The sequence below is a fragment of the Cyprinodon variegatus genome, unplaced genomic scaffold (genome assembly GCF_000732505.1).
Source record: "Cyprinodon variegatus isolate N-32 unplaced genomic scaffold, C_variegatus-1.0 Scaffold615, whole genome shotgun sequence".
Lineage (NCBI taxonomy): Eukaryota > Metazoa > Chordata > Actinopteri > Cyprinodontiformes > Cyprinodontidae > Cyprinodon > Cyprinodon variegatus.
Genome location: NW_015151068.1, coordinates 250,191 through 256,664, shown reverse-complemented (window position 1 = coordinate 256,664; position 6,474 = coordinate 250,191).

Genomic DNA, 6,474 nt, shown 5'->3' with positions numbered 1-6,474 from the left:
TGAAGATATCAGCTTGATATCGTTTTCAACATGTCTCTTTTATTTATGCTCTTCAATGCAGACAAATCAAATGCTTCTATCACACGTTTGTCTGTCACACTATGGGCAAGCAAGAGGAAAAGAAAGTGATGTTCAATTTCTGAACCACGTACATTTCTTCTGTTACCCGCTTGTTTTTAAAAATGAGAATGTATAGAGATGAATGAATCTGCAGTGTTCATATTGGTCAAATAGTGTTATGGTACATTTTTATAATCTCCACTGGCAGTGGGTCAGTGTCTCTTTCAATGATTCCAAAGAGTTTAAAGACAAGTAACAGACGCATTAACAGAAAAGTTTGACAAACCCCAGTTTAATGTTAAGTTTTAAGCGTCAATGTTGAGGTCAGTCAGTCTTAATCATTGCTTGCATAGCATGAAATGAAATAATATGATCATTTAGTCATTGTTGTGATCATTAAGTGGTAGTTGTGTAGATTTTGCTGCAGTCATTCATATGTCTACATAGCAGCATGCAGAATGAAGTTTAATAAGCATTTTCCAGAATAATGTATAGCAGCCTGTCTTAATAATGGTCAATGTGTTTACACAGTAAGATGATAGAAGAATATTAGCACAATAGTGTGACACATAGGGAGGTGCCATCAGGGCCAGTGTGTGGAGTAAATGCAGTCATACTTTAGATGTGGGAAAATAACGTGTTCTGTAAATGGAAATCTGAAAAACATGTAATCCAGGAAGGAAATTATAAAAAAAAGGTTATGGAAGGAACTTTGATATTTTTCTCAGATTTTATTGATTGAATATTTTTTTCTTTTTTTGTTGTTGTTTTTTTTTAAAAAAAAAAAAAAAAGAAAAACTCAAATTCATCTTTTTCAGACATAGTTTTAGAAATTGTATTTCTATCAAATTGAATTTTAGAAATCACATTCTCTTAACTTCTAACCTAACACAAACTCTTAACATGCACATTTACCAATAAAAACATCCATGCACACCAATAAAAGTATTTTTCACTCTTCATTCAACAGTAAACTTCGCCCCGCCCCTAGACTGGGATTTTAAAACTCAATTTATAAAGAATTCAGTTTGTAAGACTTAATCTAAAAAAAAGAGAAATTTAAAAACATTAAAAAGAAAATGAATAAATGAAATGTGAAAAAAAGAGTTCATTTTGGAAATACAGAATTCAAAAAATTTATTTAATAAATTCAAACCTTTGAGCCTCCCTGTTCCCGTTCTGATCTGTTTTCCTGACCTGTCTTCGTACTGCTGTTGGATTCTGCCTGTTAACCAAACCTGGAACTGATTCCTGACACCGTCCTGAATTTCCCTTCAGTACCTCTTTGGATTTCTGATCTTCTGGCCCCGGCTCCTGTGAACCTCATCGAAATTGGATTTGGCTTCGCCTTCTGGATTATCCTGCCTTACTTTGTCTGCTCGTTTCTGATCTCCTGCCGGTTCTCCAGTCTCCGGGACTTCAATGTCTGGAACTCTCTTGGCAGTAGTGTTGCACGGATGCCATTTTTTGGCCCTGATACCGATACCCGATACCTGGCTATGCAGTATCAGTCGATACCGATACCAATAATTTAGAGTTGACGTGTGTGTGTTTATATGAAGAACTGCATACTACTTGGATGTAAAACAATTGCCATCATGGCTTTGTCAAGCTGCTGCCTACTTTTGTAAATCAGGAAAAAGAATAATACAAAGTGAATCCAATTTTATTGCCTACCTGGAATGGGTGACAATAGTCCAATAAGCTTTTGCCTCTCAAAATGGTATTGGTGCCATATTTGTTGGTACTCGCCAATATCGATACCATTTTAGTGCTGGATCGGCGCCCTGTCCGATACTGGTATCGGTATCGGTGCAACAGTACTTGGCAATATTCGCGTCTCTTGGCAGCATTCGTCTTGTTCGCAGCTGACCGGCTGGAATCTATCACATCCTCTGCGCACGAACTGCACTTTACATTTTTGAAAAGAGTTGCCCTCTCCAAAAGAAAATCCAAATGCACAACCCTGTACCTGCTCCCGAGAGGGAACGCTTATTAAAGGTGTGCAAGAGCATTCACAATTCAATTTCTCCTTGTGCATTATCTGTTTAAAAGTTGCTGTTTTCGTCACTCATACAAGCTTACTTTCCAAAAGAAGATTTGCAATTTTTCCGCTATGTCAGCCTTACCACCGGTGAGTGAAAATGGGGACGAGCTCGTAGGACGGCCTTATGTAAACATATCACCAGAATGTCAATTTGGAGGACCACTTATTTTAATGATCTACACGGAAAAAGAACATCCTCCACTACACCTTTAAGACCAGGTTAGTGACTCACACATTATCTTTATGATATCATTATCATCCTCCGGCAGGTTGAAGTGGTCAGTGACCTGTGTTCTGTTCTCTGCAGATCTGTTTTTCTTAAAACGTTTTTGAGATATCAAACTGTCTGCTTTGAAAACTGGGTCCTCTGTTCTGAGCCTTAACTGTAGTTTCATTTCTTGATTGCATTTTCTTTAAGATATTTTACAATATATATATATATATTTTTTTTTTGTTGTTCTTTTTCAAATATTTATTTACAAAACTCTTCCTTTGCTTCCAACAACAATAGAGCAATATTCCATGCATGGCAGTGTCCTGGTAGTACTAGTTCTGGCCACTGTGCTGTGCCTCTGTAAAAACACACTGGCCTCTGGTAAATTTGTCCACTGCTGGTGTGACGGAGTGTCACAATTTTACCTACAGACTGCTTTTCATCTTATATATGTAGGAGGAGCAGGTGAAACACACTTAAACGACAAGATGGTATTCAAGCCCTAAACCTCAGATTAAAACTCACAAAGTCACTGAGTGATGGTTTGATTCTAAATGATGGTTTCCAATTCTGATTCCCTCGGCACCATCATTTAATACCTCACCACAGCTCACCTCCCCCCCTTGGCACGAACACCTCCCCTCCCTGGAATCCGCTTGGACACCTTTCTTTGGATAATTGCCAAATTCGTGTCACATAACTGCTCTGAACTTTCACAGAGCTGTCGCTGCCAAACTCCACTTAGCGTCTAATAAATTATACATCATGTGGGAGGGAGAGAGCGAGGGCGTGAGGGAGGACTGTGTGTTTGTAGATCATTAAATCCTCCAATGTCTCCTGCATTCAATAAGTCTTTAGAAAATGGGTGACAAGCCAAGAGAGCAATAAGGGAGGAGAGGAGAAAGAGCCCTTGCATGGTATGATGAGTTTAGTTAAATGACACTAATTTCTTGTGTAACATGGGGTGCGAGACAGGCAAAAACATGCTATAATCTTCTGCCTATCAACTCCATGTCTGTCATTCATTCAGATTCATCTTAGCTGACAGGAAAAACAGTATAACACAGACCGTCAATGACATAAAGCAGCATCCATCGACCTTTGTATTAATAGTTCTTTGCTCTTCTGCATACTGGAGAACATCTGAATGTATCTCTGAGTGTTTCACAGCAGCCTTACATTCAGTTCTGATGCCAGGCTGTACCATGAAATAAATAGTTTTCATACATTTTTAATAGTCATGCTTTAAGGAATGAAAGTTTTTCATCACCTAATGTGGTTTAAACTGGTCTAAATGAGAACATAGAGACAGCGGGCCGTCTGCTCTGCTTGTGTAGCACATTCCCACCTGTTGATGTGCTGTTAATCTGTTATGTTAAATGGACAAAAAAAGGTTTCTATTGGACTTTTTAAATTCAATAAATTCAACTTGTGTGTTCAATTCATTTCCAGTGATAACACATGCAGATAGATGCTTGCAGTTTTTCAGTATTAACAGACGCCCTGTCATGATTGCGCCCTACATGGGCTTCTGTTTGGGTTTCTTTTTAAGTTGTTATTCTGTGTTTTCTGGCACACTGGTTTCTCTTCCATTTTTGTTTGTTATATTTAAGCTGTGTTGTGTTTATGATTTGCTATTTGTTTCCACTTTGTGCTGGTTTATTTTCCATTAGCTCCTTCTAGTTACTTCTGCCCACATCTGCTCCCTACCAGATAATTAGTCGTCCCATTGTTTTTGTCTTCCATGTATACACATCCAGTTCAGTGACTCTTTGCTGGTTTCTTGTTGTTACTTGGGTCCCCATTTGTGTTTTCCCCTGATGTCTCCTGTTTTTTGGTTTCTTTTTCTTTGGTTCTTGGATTTCGTTTCTGTTGCCTTTTTGATTCCATTAAACCTAGAAAAACTAATCTTTGCCTCTCTTATCTCTGCATTAGGGTCCTCAACCACTCTCACACACCCAGGGTGACAAAATAAAATTGGAGCCTAAAAAAAAAATATGTCCCCTTTAGTCTATGAATTATTTTAATTATTTGTTGTGTTTTTTATGGTGTCATTGAGGATGCAGCAGGTTACCTGGCATGTCGGTTTGGAGGAGTAAGTAAAACTGAACCTTTGTATGGTGGAGTGCAACTTAATTTCTGATTTTAGTAAAAGATGCTTAGTGCTGTGCTAGGCAACACTAACCATGGACATAAAAAAGATACGTATGTTTGTTTAGATGTTCATATCATGGAAGCAGCCATGGAGAAAATGTAGGACCAATTGAGAACAGAAAAGCCCAACAAACAAACCTGTTGCTAGCTATAAACTTATTGTCCATTGCATCTTTTGTGCAAATGGTATTTATTTTTCAAAGGTTTTGGGATAAAGGTTGGTGACCTGATTAAAGATTTTGTGAGGCAAAAAGCTGAAGATGCTGCTGCTCCCTCAGGTCTTGTTTAGATATTCAGTAACCTGTGTTGTTCATAAATGTGGGTTTGAAAATAATCTCGGTCCAGATGTTGAATTTGGGTTTAATCTGTAGACAAATCAAAGGTCTCAAAAGCAATTACCTATCTTGTAAAATCATGGAAATCTCTGGTTAAGCTCATATCTTTTGGTTTACTATCACTAACCATACTAAGATCTTATAATGGATACCCCCATAGCACTGAAAAATAAATACAAAAAGCACTAAGTAGAAACTGATGTGAAGTAGGCTAGAAAATCTAAAATGTTTGTCATATTTTGAGGCACATGTCTCTGACATGAGAAACTCTTGGGAGACTTTAAGAACTTTCTGAAATACAAAGTTTCTGTAGACAGTTTAGGTCTGGGGTGTTCCTTTATATGGGGCCGGAGGATTGCTGCGAGGAAGAGTAGGAGAGGTGGGTAATGCATTCTGACGGAAAAATCTTGACACATTCCTCCCCATCACCAAGTCACAGTGATGGGGAGGAATGAGCAGATCCTTGGACATGTCGATCAGTGTGGAGAGCTAAGTCCAGAGTTTGTGTGTTAAACTTACACCGGAACACAAGGTAACTCAAACTGTTTCAGACAATTAATGCAAATATGAGGATATTATATGTAGGACTAGAGGTTACAACAAATGTGGTTCTAGCTGATTAGATTTAATAAATTGCAGGTGTATTAGGGTCACCTGTGAGTCAAAACCTCCAGACAAACAGAAACAGATGCAGGACGACCCAAAGCCCTGGCAGCGCCCTGATCAGAAGAGAGCCGAGAACATATGGAATCAAAATACATGGTATCTATGTGAGTCTAGAAAGGGTAACAAAGCCATTTCTATTGAGTCCAGCCAAAATAAATGCACCCCGACTCCTCCAGGTCTATTTCACAAAGGCTTAATTTAGGAATTCCAGAACAAGAGATAAAGTGAGACTTGACCTTGAATGAAGAGTAGATCCTAGCTTCATCTGTTTCATAAAGGCCAAGCCAGGCTCTGCAGGTAGGTCAACCCAAATGTAAGTAACAAAGCTAGTGTGCAGCTTTCTTTAAGAGACCATGAGGTTGATCACAGATTCACTGCAAACAAAAGATCGACTACATTACTTTTTCATCATAGCATTCAGTCTCTTGTGCTGGTTTAAGTTTTTGACTTCAATGCAGGCCTCTCAGGGTTATTTAGCATTAAAAGCTTTATTATATAGGAGATATGATTATTTATCTTTGTACTTTGTAATTCACACCAGCAGAAATTTGGCACTTAACTTAAAAAATGAAGAACTATTCTAGAAGGGATCCAGGGAGGAACAGGTTTGGAAGCAATGTCTTTATATAATGTAATTCAAATAATAAATGTATATGTTTGACAGGCCTATCCATAACTGACCCCTATCTAAATGTTGGAGCCTTCTTTTAACAAAAAAAGTGTTCCAAAGGGCTGTTTTACCTTAATGTCCGTGCGGTCCAGTGCATCAATAACATTCTATAATCCTGTATCAAAAATGAAAGACAGTGTTTTGTAGCCAAATTCATGGTATGTGCAATACTGTTGAATCACTTCCTGACTTAGGTTCAGTCCGCTGTGGCCAGGGATGGTTATGGAGATATGTTTCTACCCTCTAAATGCCAAATACACAGTTTTTATGGTGCATCAAATAGTCAGATCCTTCTGACGATTCCCAGCATTCCCTACTGCATATCGGA